This window comes from Mesoplodon mirus (assembly GCF_964341445.2).
Source record: "Mesoplodon mirus genome assembly, chromosome: 9".
Classification (NCBI taxonomy): domain Eukaryota; kingdom Metazoa; phylum Chordata; class Mammalia; order Artiodactyla; family Ziphiidae; genus Mesoplodon; species Mesoplodon mirus.
In genome coordinates, this window is record NC_138985.1 from 82197997 (window position 1) to 82219379 (window position 21383).

General features: G+C 38.7%; 1 protein-coding gene across 2 annotated transcripts in view; it reads right to left on the reverse strand.

The window, feature by feature from the left end:
* TFEC (transcription factor EC) overlaps positions 1-21383 on the reverse strand; it is a 662156-nt gene that overhangs the window by 372910 nt on the left and 267863 nt on the right. For both annotated transcript variants that reach the window (XM_082631957.1, XM_082631956.1), the window contains exon 3: positions 14316-14422. The gene's annotated coding sequence lies outside the window, so the exon portion shown is untranslated. The remainder of the gene's footprint in view (positions 1-14315; positions 14423-21383) is intronic.

Consider the following 21383-nt stretch of genomic DNA (forward strand, 5'->3'; position numbering starts at 1 on the left):
GTCTTTAAAATTGGTAATATAAAGTTTAACACAATAATAGGAGAATAAATAAAAGATATGAAGAAACACAATGACTAATATGCTTATGAAAAGAAAGGCTCAACCTTATTTGAAATTAAAGATGTAAATTAAAGCAATGAACTATTTTAATATATCTAATAACCAAATTAATATACCCAAGTGAGAGTGCAGAAAAAATTAGTATTTTTAAGTATCTGGAGATGGCATAAGTTGACACAAACTTTCTGGGAGACAATTTCAACAAATATCAAAAGTTCTAAAATGTAATGATTCTCTGCACCAGGAATTCTATTTCTAGGAATTACTCATAAGGGGGATCAAATGGGACTTAGCTCCAAGTATTTTTAACACAGTTTGTTTATAAAAGAAGAAAATGCAGATGAAAGAATATTTAATAATAAGGGGTTACTAAAGTAAGTTATGGTGTAGTCACACCTTAAAATACTATTAGCCTGCAATAGACAGTTTTAGCCTGTTCCCACTCTATGCCCCATTCTCTCCTCTCAGAACCACTGCCAGCCTCACACCACCCACAGGAGCATTTGTGCCACATAACCCAATGCACCCACCCATTCTGCCTGTATCCATAGCTAGTAAGATGTAGATACACCCAACTAACCCAATCAAATTTGTTCTCTTAAAAGTTTAGAATTAGAATTAAGAGCCTCTAGTAAATCTGTACTTCACTTAAATGTAAGACCTGTGAACTCCGGTAAAGGGGACATTTACACAGAGAAGGAGAGAAAGCAGCCTCCAGAGAAGAACAATGAAGCAGAGAACAGAGAAAAACAAGGTGGGGAGAGGCGGTGTTGGGTGCATGCTGGGGCCAAGGCCATGCATCAAATCCCAGTGTTCTTGTATCCTTGACGGAATCCAAAGAAAGAGCTCATTTTTGGAGAACCCCCCACCTTCTATTTCTTAGCCCTTCCTCCCCACATTTTCTTTGTTTTCATTTAGGTGTTGTATATATTTGCCATTAGGGTTTCCTGAGAAAGGATTCCAAATAGCACCCTAATTTCCTTTGGGGAGGCTAACCAGACTCCAGAACCCACCACCAACAGTTGTTGTGTTGGTGACAGGGTAATCTAGCTGCACACAACTCACTATGGAAGCTGAACCTGACAGACACCACCTCTCCCCTTCCCTAGTAAAGGCAGAGAATAGACTCCCACCTAAGCTCAGCCCTCTCCCTGGCCTTTGAATCTTAAATCATGGCATCCTATCTGCACTTCACGCTTTCCACATTTTGGTACTCTGTGTCACCCTAGGATCCAGCTTACTCTCATACTTATTTGCTCAGCCTCCCTCTAGTTTTCTGGGACCTCAATAGCCTTCCAAAGTATTTCCTTTGATTAAGTTAGCCAGAGCCAGTTTTATGAGAATATTTCAAAATATGTTAATATGTGTTTTTCTTTCTTACATTTCCTTGTATTTGATGCCCTCCCCCCTTCAGCTAGTGGAACCTTGGCCATTATCTTAGGGAGGCTTGGAATTAAAACAGGAATGTAAGATGACAAGGTATCCATGTTCAGCTTTTGATTTCCAAAATTAGATTTTTGAATCCCCAGTGATATATATGTATATTTTTTGGCTGTGTCATGTGGCTTTCGGAATCATAGTTTCCCAACCAGGGACTGAACCCAGGCCACAGCAGTGAAAGCGCTGTGTCCTAACCACTGGACTGCCAGGGAATAACCCCCAGTGATATTCTTGAAACTGAGTCTTTGTGTAAACAGATAAGATGTTTCTAAATCCCCTAAACTCCAATTCCCATATAAGCATATAGACTTAATAGATGCTAATCCTAGAATTTTATTAGAACTCTAGAGAGGTGACAAAGTATATTATTGCAAGGGATATATTCAATATGAAGAGGGAAAGAAAGAAAGTCTTTGCCATGAAAGGAAAGCACACACCTCAGAGGGAATACAGTTAAGCTGAGGAGGTGCCTGTCAGAACAAGAACAGTCACACTGCCATCCCTGTGCCTCAGCCAAAGGGAGAGAACCAGGAAACTCAAAATGTCCATAGAAAGCTGAAATAGGTTAAATGAAAGGTTGATGCTCTGTTTCTCTGTCAACAGGCCAAAGAGGTATATAGCAGGGATTGTAGAGGGAGACATTCAACCCTCGATGACATACCCAAGAGGGTGCCCCAATCCTCCCTCAGCCTATGCATGGCATGCCAGAGACCCAGCAGCTCCTGTGTGGCCAGTGGGGGAATGTAGATATGCCACAGGGCCTGGAAGGGACTCTGGATTGGGAAAAAGAGACCACATAGTATAGGAACCTCACAAGCTGAGGCAACTGGCAGGAACAAAGACATTAAAAGTCAGTACCAGCGAAATATTCAACAAGTTCAGGTAGGACCAGCCATACTGCAGAGGACACTAGCACAGAACCCTTGGGGAACAGACCAACCTCTCTGTAGCAAAGAACACAAAAAAATATGGAAAATGGTGGCCCCAAATCTTGCCAAGTGAAGACAGGTAAAACCTCCACTTGCACATTGGGAAGAAGGGTGAGGAGGAGAGAGCTTTTGCTAGCAGAAGACACAGTCAAAGTTGGGTTCTAAATTGTTGAAAATGAGAGTATTTCCTCAAAAGAGTCTGAGATATCTATACTTGAAAAGGCTGTACTTGGAATTGAATCTCTACCTGGAATTGAATCTTGTGAGCAAGATGAAATCAGCTAAGGAAAATGAGGGAAGTTACAAAATATTTTGCACATACAGATTATAGAGAACACATTTAATTCCTGCTATACTTATAATCAAGTATACTCAGTAAGACAATAGAAAAATAAGAGATGTGTTTGTGTGTTTATAGGTAGAGATTAAAAGCCAATATCAAAAAAGAGAATACAGATGCAATTGGGTTCTTTTCTGTTTCTAAGATTCCTGCTTCTGTACCTGTACCATAAACTTTGTCTTCTCCATCTGCTCTCAGATCTTGTTTCCTCTACTATAACTTACTCTGATACAGAAGGAGAAGAATACAAAATGAATCTAGGGTTCATTATTTAAAGAGATAAAAGAAGAAATATAAGTGCTAAAATGCCTCATGTCTTCAACTATCTCAAGTCATATGATTAGAGAGAAGAAAAGCTCGAAGAAAATATCAAAATGTTCATAAAGTTCACTGTGTAGTACATTCTGCAGAATGAAGAAAATGGGAATAAAAACAGGGTACGAATAAAAATTTGTAGTAAACCAAGCCACCATGGTTGCTGAAACAGTGACTAATGGGACACTGGTAGTGACAACACACAACCCTAGGTAATGTATTAGAGGAAGGGTGCTGCAAGGAAAATGTGGGGTGTATATAAAAATTATCTGCTGAAGGGATGAAGCTAAGATAAAATCAGCTAAATTCAATATTCATATATCAGCTGGTTCACATATCAGCCAGTCCCCTGAAGTCATACCACATTGGTTACCAGTGTTGGGAGACAATTCTGTACGGGTCTCTCAATTTTCTCCATGTCTTGTGAGCATGGCACTGACTGACTTTATCTTTTCCAGAATGTCTGTATGGTTAGCAGCCTTGGAAGATGGAGACAGGTCTTCCTCTGGATCACAGAGAACCTTTGCTAATTGTCTATTATAATAAAGAGAGTGTCTCTCCCCCAGAGCAAAAGTCAGGCAAATTTGATTACTTCCCGTTAAAAGAGTTAAGTTCACTAAGGTTGGAGTTTTTCAGCTGTGACAGATCACCACTGCATAAACAGCATCCACCTAGGCCTCTTTGTATCAAACCCATGGGAATCTCAGGCAAGGGAGAATCAATGCAAACATCTCATGCTGCCTGCTGTGCCATAACAATGTCCTTTCTCTGAACCAGGAGTTTTGTGTCTTCTGCCAGCATCATGGAACTGTGGCAGGCTAACTTGTTAACATGCAAGTAAAGTAACATCCCAGAGCCTTCATGGTACCTGATAATCAGTTCTTCCTAGGTGAAAGACACATGCATGTCATTATGAAAGGCTTTGATCTGCAGTGTTCAAAATTTTGCCCAGTAGGAGGTTCCAGCATCATGTGAGTAATACATAGTACTGAGAAAATAGTTACTAAAGGAAGAAGAAAATAATATATTTCATTAAACACTCTCAACATTTTCAAAGAAATGAATGAAAAGGTCTTAATTGGTGGACTACAAAAATCTTAGAATTTCTGTCATCAATACCAATTCAGGGAAGAAGAAATCTGAAAGACAGTGACATTCATACTGACATATTTGATACAGAAAAAATATTGAACTATTTTTCTCTCCCCCTTCTTAAATTTATACTCTTTTGGCCTTTAATAAAAGCACTTTAGATTTTTTAAAATGATACTATTAATCTCACTCCAGATTTTTGAAAATAATAGAATCGTGTTGTTCTATTATAGCAGCAATTGATAGTCCATTTTTTTCAAAGACACTGAAACCTATGGAAGAAATAAGCCTTATTATTTTCACTTGTATTTGATAAATGTGGATGCAATGAAAGTTATATAATTCCTGATTATACATATCCCATCAGGCCAATTAGACACCAGTAATGTAAATTACTTCCTGATCCAAACACATCTCTTTATGTCATTGAGATTGAAACAGTCAGTGAAGGCTTTAAGCTAAATTACATTTGAACTCTTTATAGCCAGGTACCAATTTAAGAATCATTTTGCCTTGTCTGCAATGGTAATTGTCAAGAAAAAAAGAGTACACTTCAGTAACAATTTAGTTAAGCACTCCAAATCCAAAGTAATTCCAAGAATTAATATCTATACTCAAACCAACAAGTATATCTTTAAAAGTTTTGTAGAATGTTTCTCTTGGTTGAGGGTTTTATGATTAGGGGTGGGTGGGTAGGGGAGGAAGGAAGAGGGACTGCCTCACTACAAACTGATAACAAGGTTGTTAAAATCACTTTTATCGATGGCCTTTGCACTTAACTTGTTTAGAAATAAAAGAAAAGACATTTCTGTGATCACAACATTTTGTCTCTTCTAGCTTGGCAGGTCACCTTGTTCTAGTGGATAGAAATTGAGTCAATGTGGGAAGAACCAGAATTTGGACAAATCTCATCCAACATTCACACAGAAGAAAGAGAATGTACTGCAACTGGAGTTGCTTTAAAATTTTTTATGTTCAGTTTAAGTCAAGGATTCTATGTTATGAAGGCAGAGCTTCAAATCTCTAATAGAAAAACAGAAATAGAATGTTATCTGAAATTTCTGATTGGATTCGTGGTCTTCTAATAAGATTTTAACTTTAAAGGAGTCAGACAGCATTATGGAAAAGGATCCATCAGTGTCTGCATGCTCCTACCTATGGTTTAATCACTTCCCTCCATACATGCATATATTAAACAAATTCAAATGGTATGAAAGATAAGTTACATTTTCTATTCAACACCTTCCCACTTTTCCCACACCCCCTACCCCTTTCCTCCATCCCCATTTTTGCACAGATACTGAGCGTAGGAAGAAAAGGCTAATGAATATGGGAAGGGAGGGAGGTAGATTAATCCTATACTGTTTTTTTTTAAATCTCCATTACAACAATTTTTAATTTTAAGTCAGATGATGCTTCAAAAGACATAGGCAAGTACTGAGATTGGCACAGAAATAAAATGTTAAATTATATTAAAATATAGATTTTAAGGAAAGCTTTTTGCTTTTCTTCCTCTAACTTACTTCTCTTCACATTTAGTGTCTTTCAATAGCTTTTTCTGCAGGATACATTTTTAACTACTATATAGTTCAATTTGAAAAAGAGTTCAGGGTGAGGAAGATTACAGCTGAGGCATTCACAAGGATTTCCTGTTTTGGGTGGCTCTTTCTTCCTCCATGATAATGTGTTTTTGATATTTTTAAAAAGCTGCCTGTGTCTTTTAATATTATTCTATCTTCCCTGCCCCTTAAGAAACCACGTTGGGTAGGGGAAGGGAGACAGTTTGAGTGCAGGCTCTTTCCCCGTCCATCTCAGTGACCTAAGACAAGCTTCTTAACTTCATTCAACTCTATCGATAAAATGGAAATAGTAAGGCCTGCCCTGAATTGTCACATAATTTTGGTGAGGCTCAAATAAAATGTATATGTTTTATATTTTGAAGAATCACTATGTAATAAAAATCTTGAAGCATTTGTAGTAAGTTATATCTAAAATAGATAAATTCACCAATATCCAAAGGGAAAAAAGTGTTCTATACCCCGTGGGAAATATGATCCATTGATAATTTGTCCACAAAATTATAATACAAAAATAGTATCCCATGTCTCAACTTCATCAGGGTCAAAAAAACATGAGGTATAGTAAATCTCAAGTGATTTGGGATCTATTTGATTTTTGTACCATTTGCATATGCCCCTCTACAAAGTCACTGGCAACTGGGTGACTGTTGATAATGTGAAAAAAACCAGACTGACATCCCCTCCCCGCCATTCTCCGCCTCCATTATTATTACCAAATAATACATTGATAAAGATAATTGAATCATATTAAACATTTTAAAGGTTTATTTGAGCAAAAAAGGATTCCAATGAGGCAGCAGCAAATTGGATGTGATTAGGAGCACTCTGCCTGACAGGACCCAGGGGAATGAATTACATAGAGAAAGTGCAGAAGCAAAGAAAGGAAATTATTGATTGACTCTAACTTAAAGCCTAGTTGGCTGGCTATGACTGGTTGTCCTTAGTATTTTGATTCCATCACCTCAAGGCATTTACTGGCTTAGATTTTGATTTGCCGCCATGGCATTAGAGCCACCTCAGGTCTAATGGCCTCCTTGTTTAACTAATTTAACAACATACATATATAGAACAAATTCAAATGGAATTAAAAGAAAAGTTACATTTCCTGGCTTAGCTGCTGCCACTTATCCCACTTTCCAGAGTTTCTGTTTTTAGTTCTGATGGTTTCCCGTGTTCTCCACTCTGATTGATATGTTCATACTTCAGCAAACACACTGCTCCTCATCTGTCCTTTCTCCTGAGTTTTGTTTTATGCACACATACACAGACACACACACACACACACACACACAATCTTTTAGCCTTTCTATAGTTCAATAATTGTTAAATAATATTCCAAACCCCTATTCCTTGTTTCAACTTTAGGCCCTGCATATTGTCTCAACACTGCCTTCACCTCCATTGCTCCTTCTCTCCATCCCTATAGCATCTTTACTTTCAGCAAGGATTTTAACAGTTAGGGCTGCTGTGCTGTGGCCTCCTTTGAGGATGGTGCCTCTTAGAGTTTGGCAGTGCACAGCCCATGTGGATTCACATAGGTGCCCCAATTATATTTACATTTTATTGTTGCATATCTATAATTAATCTTTAAAGCCTTGTCTATAGGTGATTCATTGAAGCTGGAAAACAATAAGCAGCATTTAAAATGTCATGATTTTAGCAATATTATTTACTATAGAAGTGAATAGTATGCTCTTTCTCTGTGTATTCTTTTAAAGTCTTTAAATTTCTGAAATTTTACTCAGATAAGTCCAGGTGGGGCTTTTTATCATTGATCCCCTTTAGCACTTTGTGGCCTTTTTCAAATTTCAGACTTGTGTCTTTTTCAACTCAGGATAATTTTCCTCTATTACATCCTTGATCATTTTCACTCCTCTGTTTTCTCTGTTCACTCTTTCTAGAACTTCTAATAGGTGTTCACTGTCCTAAATTGGTTGTCTATATTTAACTTTTATATCTTTTTTGCTCTATATTCTGAGATATTTAACTGACTTTTTCTACTATTTCCTTTCACTTTTTACATTTGGGTAACTGATTCCAAAATCTGTTGCTTATTCCTTAAGTGCTCATCCTCAATAGCAAACTAAGCTTATTTTATGATTGCAACGTCTAGTACGATATTCCTGAAGATACTAATAATAATTTTAATTTTTTCGCTTGTTTTGTTTCCTTTGTAGCCAATTATTCTGGTTTTTTATTTGTATTATGCCTTTTGCCTCATTGATTTTCCTTAATAATTGTTGGTCCACAGTTGGCCATTCATACTGGCTGACAAAAAACTAAATTAGTGTATATAGTTGGTATGGGTTTCTTCAGGAGTTCTGTCTCTCCATCGTGTGTAGTGTCTATACCTTAGTAGGGAATGGGGGAGAAAGTGATGCAAGTTGAGTTCCCTATCATCCCACATTTTGTTCTGAAGTGCCAAAATCCATATTAGAAGCTGTAGGACTTGGGATGATTGGTCAATTTCTTTGGAGATCAGTCCTCTGATTTAGATAGGAGCTGAAGGGGATGGGTTAAAAGCTTCCAATTTTTTGCATACTAAAATACTTCTTTGTCATAACTAAGTGCATTAAATAAATACACATTCTAAATGGAATATACTGTACATTTGATGAAACACATATAGCATTCATCAAGGTAAAAATAATTCATCAAGGTAAAAATAATACATAGCCAAGGATTAGAAAGATTGCACACATAAAAAAAAATTCCACATTTGGTAAGACTTGCAACTCAGTTAGCTCTTCCATGGATAGTCCTTCAATTAATTACTGTTTCCCAATTCTGCCTGGCAGAACAGCTGCTGAGGGGTCAGGAAAATTTACAGAGACCTGTCAGAAAGAAGGGCTACAGCCTGGAGGCTACCTTCTCTACTGCAAGTTGTATCCTGATTCCAGCTCCATTCTGATTCATCTATCAGTAAGTATTTAGATGCTTCTGCCTTGGAATGTGTTCAAACTTCTGGATCTATTCACGAGCACCCTTCCATCCTAAGTGATTTTCTCTTCATGTTAATGGAATAAGAAAATGGGCAGGGGGTGGGGGAAGAGGTAAATTACTTTCTCATACATTCTATTTTAAACTGAATTTTATCCCACTCTTTTTTGGTAAAATTAAAACGAATAATTTTTTCCAAAGTAGCATAAAAAGATGACTTTGATTAATCATCCAAACGGTCACTTTGAGAGTGACTGGGTTCTATTAATAATGATGCCTGGAGCATGCCAGGCATGCTCCAGGACTGATCTGGATAAACCAGGATGCATGGTCACCCTACACAGGTAAGCCTAACTAGGTGCAGGATCAGTTGCAAAAAGACTTTAGTCCAAAGAAGAGAAAAAAAAGAAATGAGACAAGAGAAGTATGCTGTTCTGTGAGGAGATATAAAATACCCACCTGGGTACCTTGGGCATGATGCAACCAGGATATCTTACAGGTAATGAATAGAGTTACAATCAAGTAGAACAGCTTAGAGAACAGTATCCCTTTTGTTATCTCAGTGGACAGCAGAAACTTTTCTGGGATATTATGTTTCAAGAGCAATAATACGGTGTTAAGTCAAGGGGTAGCATTATGGTAAGGGCAGTGATTCTCAACTGAAGTTAATTTGCCTTCTCTTCTACCTCTCTGTCTCACACACACACACACACACACACACACACAGAACATTTGTCAATGTAGGAAGACATTTTTGGTTGTCAGTACAAGGAGATGTTGCAGGCATCTATGGGTAGAGGCCAGAGATGTTGCTAAACATCCTAAAGTGCATAAGATAGCCCCCACAATACAAAGAAGTTTTCAGTCAAAAATACCAATAACGCTGAGGTGAGAAACCCTGGATTAAGGTTAGAAAACCCCCTGGACAGAGCTTGCAGAAGAAGGCATTGAGGGCTTCCCTGGTGGCGCAGTGGATGAGAGTCCGCCTGCCGATGCAGGGGACGCGGGTTCGTGCCCCGGTCTGGGAGGATCCCACGTGCCGCGGAGCGGCTGGGCCCGTGAGCCATGGCCGCGGAGCCTGCGCGTCCGTAGCCTGTGCTCCGCAACGGGAGAGGCCACAACAGTGAGAGGCCCGCGTACCGAAAAAAAAAAAAAAAAAAAAAAAAAAAGAAGGCGGCATTGAGTATGTCACTTGGGAGTAACCAGTAAGTAACTACAGTACTTGTTAGCTTTCTTTTTTCTGATATGACTTCCTTCTGATATTTTGTCACATTGGTTAAACCCCCAAATATGGAAGCTGATGACAATTTCCTGGACTGACTGACCAGTGAAGAGATTTTTTTCCCCCAGACTTTTAAGTAGGAACTCAACCCAGTAAAAGAGTGATACCCATATAAATTAATCACAGTCCCTCTGCTCCAGGCATCTCCAACACAAGGGTCACACATACAAACATTCATTCCGTAACAGCTGAGTCATTTCTGAGAGTATATTTGCAATTTTAAGTTGAGTGCTTTGTTTCTACAGAATTATGATTTCTGAGTAACTGATATATTAACTTTAACTTAAAATTCAACCACAAATCTATAGTAGAAATACCTGCTACAAAGTGAAGAGATATAATTTATGAGAATTGGTGAGGGTGTTGCTTTTTAATATAGAATGAGGATTTATGTGTTCTGGCAGAGTTAGTTTACCAAGTTATTAATAATTATTATAACACTTGAAATTCAAGTCTTTTATCTCTCAGTATTTTAATATTCTATGTAAAAGTTGTAAATGTTTGAGAATTTTTTTGTTTGTTTTTCATTCTTTGGCTTTCATGGCAACAATTCATTCTGGACCAATTAAATATTGAAAAGAGTTGAAATTAGTTACAAAGAGAATAACAGTAATGATTTCGTTTACCATTTTTGACCATTCGGAAAAATGATTAGTATCTTAATCCATTAGAGCTGCTATAACAAAACATCACAGGCTGAGTAGCTTATAAACAACAGAAATTTATTTCTCATGGCTCTGGAGGCTGGAAGTCCAATAAGAGGGTGTCAGCATAATCAGGTGAGGGTCCTCTTCAGGGATGCAGACTTTTCACTGCATCCTCTCATGGTGAAAAAGGCTAGGGATGTCTCTGGAGCTTCTTTTACAAGGCACTAATCACATTCATGCGGCACTCTACTCTCATGATTTAAGCACCTCCCAAGGGTCCACATCCAGTATCACCATCTTTAGGGGTTAGGATTCCAACATATGAATTTTTGAAGGACACAAATATTCAAACCATAGTAATTAGGTTCTCAATTACCAACACAAGAGCTAAGGAAATATAGAATATTGATGTGTACAAATGGCAGGAAAAAAAGGTGAGAATAGCACATAAGAGAGGAAGTAAGGTTGTAACGAGAAAGTGAGGTGGACAGTTTTGAGAATGCTCATAAAAGAGAGACACTCATTTCCATGGTCTCTTTGTGACTTCTCTGCAAGGTTTAATGGCAGAAACTATAGGAGAAGGAAATATGTTTTATTTTACTTTGAGCAATGAAAACCTTTGACTTCCGAAGCTCTGTTTATTTTAACAAATTTTGACGGCAATCTTCCTGTGTTTCAAATAAAAAACACAAGTCATAGCTTAATTTTCCTTGATAGCAGTGGTCCATAATTTTATCTGTCTTTTTTTGCACTATGTTATAATGCAGAACACAATTCTGTACCTACTTTCCAGTTTTAGGCTTTTCCCTCACTATCAAGTGGTTAGTTCTCAAATCTGTGTGTTTCTGCCAGAATGCCTGCCTTTAATTTGCTTCTAATCTTTTCTGGGCTTGGAAAACAGATAACTGAGCTGGTTAAGAGTTATATGTAAGATATGTTAGATTCAAGGCAGCAAAATTTAGAACAAGGGCCTAGACTTAGGCTCTGAGCTTCCCAACAGCCATTCTGGTGTGCAGTAGCCTTTCCTCTCCTACACCCATATTCAGAGCTATATTACGGCTGTACAAATTCTGACTTCTTAATAAATGAGAAAGAAGCCATAGTCCTTCTCAGATTCATTGTTCCATTTCTATGGACAACTACAACTTGGGTTTTAGAGTGGGGGTGATAAGTCACTGCCACCATTCACTCTACACAAAGGAAAACTTGTAATTGGCTTAGCTTCTCCCCAGACAGTCCTGTGACCCATTACCATGTTTCCTGCCTGCATGCCCCTCCTGCACACCACAGCTGGTCACTCTGAACATGTAAACTCTCCAGGGCTCAAGAAGAATAGCTAACAAGAGTTCAGTGGCAGTGGCAGACTTCACCACCACATGTGGACATCTGCTCTTGCAGAATGAGAAGAAAGTAAATCAATAAAGGTAACATGGCAATTTAGAAACTAAAATAATATTTCAGTTTTTGTTTTCATTAGTTTTAATTCATTGAAGAACAAAAAACATGAAAAAAAGGGAAGTTCTGTCAGTAGGTCAAATTATGCTGGCTGCCATGACTCACTAGACAGGTGTCTTTGTTATGGAAATAACTGTTTAATAGGCATAGTTTATGATAGAGTCTGAAAAAGAACAAATTACCTATAGAAGGAAAAGTATATGAAAGATAATCCTGAGGCTCTATGCTAGAAAGATATATTGTGATATCTACAACAGTTGTTTAGAGAGGATTTTTCATGAGAAAAATTAAAAGTTAACTTGAGGGAATCTCCAACATGGTCTTCAGCAAGCATGTGACATAGAGTGTGCATGATATGTGTATCATGGGATTATGAGTTCAATAGTCATATTGGTTGCAGTTTGAATTCCTCTGGTTGAATCTCCAGTAACTTTAGATGTGTTTGGAATAGATGGTCTTTGCAGCAATAAGGACCTAATTGATGAAGGCCTTGTGTTTTCTTTTTCACCAAATCTATTTAAGTATAAGTCCTGTCAATTGTGTCTTTTCAAATTCTTTCAGTCTATATCCTCTTCTCTACTGCACTATCATTGCCTTAGGTCAGACCCTCATCATTTCTTCCCTGGACTACAGCCAATATCTTTCTAATAGGTCTCTTTGCCTTCAGTCTCACCAATCAGTCTTTGTTCCACATATCACTAGAGTGATCTAGGTAACAGGAAAATCTAATCATTAAAGTTCTCTAATGTGTCCACACTTCTTTAGGAAAATTCCAAATCCTTAACAAAAATGTAATGGTATTCCTGATTTAGTTTCTTCCAACATCACTAGAGTCACTTCTTGTCCTCCACGCCCCCCACCCCATGTACCTTACATTTCAGTAACACAGAACTATTTGCCACTCCTTCAATGCCCCATATTCTCTTGCTTTTATGCCCAGTTGTTTGTCTCCTTCTTTTCTCCACCCCCACATCTTGAAACAGGTTCTCTTCCACTTCCCAAAGAGACTCAAAGTTGTCTCCTCCAGGATACCTTTCCTAACACTACATCTTCCCATCCCAGACTGCCCGGCTCCATCCAGAATGGCTTAGGTATCCAACTACATTTCCCCACAACACCGTGGATATAATTTTTATCAGATAGGATGCTTTTCATGTTTACTTCTCCACTCCCTCCCCACCAAGAAGAAAGTTTTCTGAGGATCATGATAGTATTTTAATGTTTGTATTTTCAGAAAAAGTCCATCGTAATGTAGATAACTCAAAAATTTTTGTTGAAAGAAAAATGAAGTCAGGGAGTGAAGGACGGAGGAAGGAAGGACAGGAAAGAAAGAAAGCATGGAAGAGAGGATGGGAGAGAGGGAGAGAAGAAGACAGGAAGAAAAGAATGGGGAGCTCTTCTTCAAAATTAAGCTGGAAAACAACAAATAATTCTGGAAATCAACTGACTCAAATTCCACTTTAATGTCCTGCATTTAAAATGCTGTTCAGGGGGCATATTGAACGTTTTCTGCTCAGAAATTTGCTCCCTGGGAATCACATGATGACAAGAATTCATATCTTGAGGCAACAAAATCAAAAGTCCTTAAAAGAAAAAGCATGTTATTCTGAAAGTTTGTGGAGTGCACAATATAATTTACGTTCAACTATTTTGTTCCGGCTTCATAAGCATAACTGACAGTCTTGTGGGTAACAGAAGTATAGTCCTCATCAGTGATGGTCAAATTTTTCAAATTTAGATTTTCAATACAGAACTAGCAAAATGTTTATAGTTCTGATTTGTGCCATCTATGTACTTTACGATTCAAGGGACTACTTTGATGATGTATAGCAGAATAGTGTTAGAGAAGGAGTTTACAATGAAACTTTTAATGACTTCTCTTTGGACCATCTGACTTAGGATCAAATCTCACATAGGCAAAGGTCCTAGAATCAGCTATACAGACAAGACTGTAGTGTTCATAGCAAGTAAGGACACAACCTCTTGCTTACCTCCTGTGCACATCAATCAAGCACAGCTTTCTTGCCAAGCTGGTCACCAGGGTCTGCTGCACAGCAATGTGTACTCCAGACTACCTGCCACTCAGTGCAGACACATCAAACCCTGTTTAGCCTACAAGAGTGGCATCTCTGCTCCTCTCCAGGTAAAGCTGATATCTTGCAAGAAAATGGGTAAACCATTCATGTCACCCCCAAAGGAAGCTTAAGAACTAGCATTGCAATTCACATTACTGACCATTGGATATACGATGATAATTCCATGAAGCGGTCCTCACATCCAGAGGGTCCAGGCAGGACAATATGCTCTGGGATAACGAAGTGTCAGTACTGCACTGGTCTGTGCTGTAACACAAGAAGGAAACTGAGTCTGATTATGCTCAGTCAAAAATTGGTAAAGATGTCTTCCACAGTATTCTCTCTCTAGACTCTTTGCCAAAGAGGTCAATGTCACCAGATCTTCTTTAGGAGTACCTCAGATGAACTGGGCAAAATGGCTCCCTCTTAGAGAAGGAAATTGGGGTAGGAAATGTAAAGATCCATGAATCACATTCTATACAGATATCAATGCCCAATGTGTTCATAAGATTGGGGTGGTTTGACTGCTAGAAGTTGTTAACAAATGTCCTAAAGTGGTCTCAGAGGCAACTGCCAGGAGGTAAGGTGTGATTTCCTCAGGACACAGTAATTGAGTCAATTTACTTGAAAGCTTGGACTATACCCCTTGGTTTCACTAATCATACTGAAGAACTCCAAAAACTATTCCCCTGGAATTCTCCAACTAGTCATCACAACTATGGTTCTAAAGCTCAAGGCAAACCTTAGCAACCCCAAGGATACTACAAAGAGTGCACTGAAAAGGCATCTCTATATAGTGCCTGCAATAAACCTGCTCCTTGCTATTCTGGAGGCAAACTTTACTCAGTCCAAATTAATCAAATGCCAATTTCAGAGTTACCGCTGAAAAACTAATAAAACAATTATCATCCAAGTGGCACCCTGAATTGTCATTGTCAGAATTTACTATTAAATCTTAAATTTTCCTAGTTATATGAGACCTTTTTTTCAAAGAATCCAGGAAGAGGACTGCATTTTGTAGATGTATTGAATTACATAGTCAAAAAACCTTGCAGAAATAACCACTGACGATCTAATGAAATCAGTTACAGGAATGGGGGAAAATAAAAGGTGTAAAATCAAAAATTTTTATGTCTCTTTCTAAACTTACCAATATTACTGGTATTCACTCTACCTAAGACAACATGAATGTAATCTATAGTTACCCTTCTGCTAAGCCAAACAAGAATTTTAAGCTATTTAACAGCTCTTGAATTTCTACCATGTTTTAGTTATGAGGGTAATCATGTTTTCACCTATAGGAGTAATACTTTCTATGGCCCTGATCTCAGTAAAAATAAGTCTGGCATCTGGAAAGCACACTAGTCCTTGATGTCAGGTGTCTGGGCCATATCCACCACAAATGAAATCAGAATCTGGTGGCAAGGGGGAGGACTGGACATGGAAATGCTTCTAAAAGTTCCCCAGGTGATTCTACTGTGCAGCCAGCGTTGTGAATCACTGTGGTGGATGAACAGCACTGTGCTAAACACAGTAATGAAAATAAGCACCCAGTAATCTATTCCTTGCCCTTAAGGAATCTGCCCTGGAGGAACAATACAACTTATCTTGTGCCTATCTACTCATTTCCCCCTTCCCTGAAACTTCACCCACAGGCTGCCACAGGAATGGACTTAGGCAGCTGTCTGTACCAAAAATCACTGCCCCTGCTAACCACACTGATTAAATGACTGGATATACAGTTCAAGATAAGACAACCAAATCTCTGAAAGTTTGGAATTAATCCCAAAAGTCTAATTCAGTCATCTGGGGGTAGTTGAGCTGAAAGAAAACTGAAATGATAAGGCAGAGAGACAAGGGAAGAGTACAAAAATAGATATTCCTGGGAAAGAGTCAAGAGGGGTACTGTATGATCCTGAGAACTGGAGAGAGAGAGAGAGAGAGAGAGATGTCTAGGCTTCTGACAGGTTCCAGTGAATACCCTGCAAGGCCCATTTCTTGGATGCTGTAGGTTTATAATACCTTCTCCTTATTTTAAGCTAGTTGAGTGAGTCTCTGCTCCTTGCAATAAAAAATGCTCCTTTCTCCTCTTCATATTCTGGGTCCCAATTTGATTCCCACGTGATCTGTGAACCCTCCACATCCTTCTCTTGTCTCCTGAAAACAGTAAGAGCAATAAGAGTTCAGATAAATGGGAAACTAAAGGGTTGAGGAGTGGTCTGGGAGGCTTTACAGATCAGGTGGGAACTGCACTGGGACCTAAAAGATGGAGAGGGAAAGAGAGCTCACTCCAGGTGAGGGAAAGAGCAAGCACAGAGTCACAGAAGCAGAAATGTACCAAAGGTGAAGCCTACGCTTAAGGAAGAGCAGCACTGGAAAATTAATTTAGCTTGGTGGGGATGAACCCGATTAAAGGCCAGACATACTAATTCAATGGTCTTCTACTCCTTAGTTTCTCCTGCACGTAAAAAATCCTGATGCCCAGTACTTTTAAATAAATGCTTTCTAAATTCTTAAATACATACCATTCTGTCCCACTACTCTAGGGAAAATGCACTAATAATAACAAACAACCAAAAAGTAATAAACAAGAGAAAAGCATTGATAGAAAGGAACAGACAACACTTGCCAGTTTCTGTTAAAAAACATTTATTTTTTACACATCAATGGACTCTTATAGCCTATTTAATTCTGTGTATACTTTGGCAAAAGTTGGTTATTTTGAGACTATGTTTTACTTCTATTATCAAAGTAATTCTTTTTTTAACAAAATTTTAATCTTAGTTGCATCTTTACATACATGACTAGTGTAATGGTCATAGCCTATAACGATTATTGGTGACAGGAAATAGTGTATTTTAGTATTAACTATAATTAAAAAGCATTTTGGATAATATTGGTTAAATGCTGTGAATTCAACAGTGGTATTTACCATCAACTGGAAATAATTAGAGCAGGGTTCTAAGTATTAAGAGATCCTTTCAATTCAAGCACTTTCTCATCAGTGATGTAGACCTGGAGTCAAGGTGTGAAGCCACAGGCAAGGCTAACAATCAGCCAATATGCATCAGAGTACCAGCCCCAGCCTGAGCTGTACCAATAGCCTGAGAGTGACTCTCACCAGGTCACTTCCAGTGACCTTCTCTACATTCAGTATCTTCCTATTTATACTAAATGCGTCCTTAAGTTAAAAATGGCCCAAGCTGGATGGGCTCTTGTAAATTAGTTGATATTTTACTAATGAAACTAAGATAGCTAATTGCTGGGCTTAAGGGGAATGCTGAATTTGCTTTAAAAAATACTTTTTTTCTTCCAGCTAATAGCTCCATTGCTGTACTAAAATGACTTTTAAAAATCTTGCATTCTTTTCCCTTAGAATGCAGGCAGGAGCAGCCTGTGCAAAGCCTGCCTGCTCCATACGTCAAGCAGTGTTTGTATATATTTCGGCGTATCCAAGCAAGGGCTTTTTAACTTTCCACCCTACGGACGGAGCTGTACTTTCCTGAACGGCAGCCAGGAAAAAACTTGGAACTTTGGCAGGAAGACTGTGGGAAGCCTGGTGCAACACCAGGCTGAGATCTGGAGCAGAGGCTTTCTACAAAGGCAGAGGAGCGAAACACCTCCCTTTGTTTAGCTCTACATATGAGTACAAATGGAGCCCCCAGATTGCAATCAGGTCCTATTGTATAAACTTGGGGTTTCCATGCCATACAGCATTTTTGGCACCAAGTACCTTATTATTTTTCAGCTGGAAAACCAATTAGCATTCTTTTTATATCTGGGTGTTAGTACTTGGGACTTAGAAAGATTTTTTGGCCACCAGCCCACATGGCTGTAGTCTCTTGGGCAATGCCTGACAAATTAAGATAAAACTGTTACTTCATGTTTTCCTACAAAGAGAAAACAAAAACTGTTTCCTGCTCTTATTAATTGGATGAAGTCAATTTCCACATTTAACAAATAAAAAGGTAGGCATAATCAGGGTGTCAACCCAGGGCTCTTATCTCTCCCCAAGCTGGTTCCTCTGCAGGAATGTGAGAGTATAAGAACTGTCAGGTTCTGACTAAGCATTCCTCCTCTTGGAAAAAATCCCCATGGTCAACAGAGGCCTCTGTCCAGTGGATAGGCTGTGACCACCACGAGGTCACCCTTTGCCCCCTCTGGCATTTTTTCCCCCACAAGTTTGAGCGACGGGATTTACCTGGAGAGAACTATGAGGAGATTCCAGCCCTGTCAAGTGAATTAGTCATAACAGTCAAGAGGGTACTGCCCAGTTTGAAAGAAATAAACAGCCAAAAATTTCCCTATCTTGAAAGCAGAGCAAAGAAAAGTTCACACTCTAGGAATGCAACTTATGATTAGAGAAAGCCATATCTGGGCTGCTGTCTCAGAATATCTGAGCATGTGGGAGAAGAGGAGGAAAAGAGGTTGAAATTGTTGTGAGAGGTGCCCATCCTATAAAGTATTCCCTTATGATAAACAAGCCTTGCCATGGCGACACAACCTAATGCCACAAGTCAGAGGAATATGGCCCTCCAGTGAGCAGACCACATTTGGGAAAACCTCCAGGATGATGCGAAATATTTAGAAGGAAGTGGTGAAACAAACAGAAGGGAAACACAGCAATCCGACTGCAGTTTGAAGACAAAAATATGTTGGGTGCAAAAATCAGTTTGGGTGTAGTTACAAGAGTGTTTTTGTGTTGTTGGTACTAAATGTACATCTCTTTGCTAGAAATGGCCTGAGGGGTCTGCTGTTTCCCTTAAAGACTTTCTTTGTAAACAGTGGGTGGTGGCATCCTAAAAAAAATGCACTTGAAAGACTTCTTTAAAGAATTTGCACAGAACATTTTCTTTGCAACAAATTCTGTTCTGGAGCTATATTACTTAACAAGGGGGCTGTGTTCTGAGTCATATGGAAATTAATTATCTTTTTGCTAAATTTGTTATCAACAGCATAAAATGATCATCTGTAATAATCTAAGGGAGTAACTAGAAAATGTCCGATTTTGCACAGGTAAAGAAGCATTAGAATTGAGGTTCTAGACACCAGACGTCACACATTGCCCTACATACCAGGTGACCATACATTCCAATTTGTCAAGACAGTCTCAGCTTACTCCAATTATACAGGTTTAGTTACTAATAGTGCCCCTTTCACTCACAAAAGTGGTTTGGATAACAAATAATTTAGTGATCCTACTCCTGCAGAGACCAAGAGTCTTCTCTCTATCCTCCAGGGATACCAGTCTGATGCTTTATCAATCTCAGAACATACAAGCACTTATAAAAAAGGTGGGGGGGAGGGAGAGTTGCTGCCATTTTGCAAAGAGTAATCCTCAACAGTTTGGCTTCACCTAAAAGAAGCATAGAAGGACCATGCACAAAATCAACTTAGGGGAAGTGAGAGAAAATGTCCATCCATAGAAACCCCCTAAGGAAGCCTTCAGGAGTACATGGGGGCTAGATTATATACCAAAGTCTAAACAAGTGTTTCTTTGTCAAATCCTAGAAGGCAGGCAGTCATTTCAAAAGCAGACATGCATACTGCCTCTTTTTCTGACTTGCAATCTAGAATGTATCACTTAGATATTCCAAATCAGAAAGTGTTCAGCCATTTTTATATCGCCACCAGCTACACTGCTGGGCTGCAGCTATTTGGATCAGAATGGAAATGCTTTGATCCCTTTTACATCTAAGTTTAACTGTGGCTTGGGCCCAAAAGGTGGACTAATTTTGGCAACTTCCCCTTTACACTTTTATCTGAAGATAAAAGGAACACTTGGAAGCATAAACAGAAGGTGTATTTCTGTAGGCCCAAGGGCCACCACATCAAACAAACGAAACTATAGAAGCTTATGCTGAATATTAGCTCTGTTTCATCAGCTCTACTCACTCCCTCATTCACTGGCAGCCAGTAGGATCATTTCCTTCCATTGTAAACTTATAAAGATAATATAACATTAAAGAACTTAGAAAAGAAAGAACATTTCCATCACAGTGATTTTCATTTTCACAGAAAAAGTTTAAAAATTGAAAACCATGTTTCTTAAGTTATAAATTTATTATACTGGCCTTAGATTCAGGAGTCCAAGGTCCTTGCCCAGTCTCTGCAAATATCTGGGTGATGGGAGATGCTGGAGCAGTCATTCTCCTAACCTCCTTGTGTCTCAAGGTTCTGGGCTTTAGTCAGGAATTTATAGATTGATAAACTCAGTTAGAATGGAACATAGGCCCCTATGGGAAGCCAGCTTGGAGCTCCAGAGAGGAATCATGGCTTCCCAGTGACTTCTGCACTACACAAATTATTCATTTGAGGACTAGATGAGAGCAATTCAAGAGCTCAGGGGGTTTAATGACCTATTTGATCTTAGAGTCAGAGCTGTAGTCCATTCAAGCATAGGTCAAGGTACACTGCAGTTCTAAAAGTGAGGAGGTGGTCTCTTTATAGGGACACATATCTGAATGCACAGAGGCAGTTTAGCTGGATGCAAATCAGATAGGCTCTGAGCAAAGGTATTGGGCACATAATTGCCAAAGTAGTGCTCTCACTAAGAACAAAAATCACCATATTGGAAGGAGAGATTTCTGACTTTTCCTTACCAATATCTAAGGAGACAAGTGAGTTTCTTGAAGGGCCCTTAGGACACACAGGACCCAATAAGAGAATATGATATGGCTTAAACATACCAACTTGGCCAACTGCCCCACTATAATGATTTGACAAATGGAGATAAAACAACCAAGCTAGTGATGGACAGAGTTGATGGAAGGTAATATGGCAGGAATTTATGGATTAAAAGGTACAAATACAGATAACTGAAATAATACTGGGAGTCACTTTTTGTGGGTCATCAGGTGGCATCACAGTACTCATTTGTTTGCTGAAAAAATATTTATTAATTTTTATTCTTTTGAATGAAATTACCTTTTTGTTTTCTTACATTGTTGGCTTAAAAGTTGGGAGAGTAGTACCACCCTATTTGAGTTTTCAGTGGTAAAGTTTTCCCAGGTTTCTGGTTAAGGGGAAGTGACTCAAGCATGAGAAATGTGAAAATCCCATCAACATTTCCTGGCCACCTCAGAAATCAGGATTCCATGTAAAACTTGAGAGTTGCATTAGATCATATCTAAAACCCCTTCCAGCAATGCAATTTTGCATAACAAGGACCTAAACTTCCTTAAAGAATTTCCTTTTATGCCCATTTCAACACCCTCCAGAAAAGGAA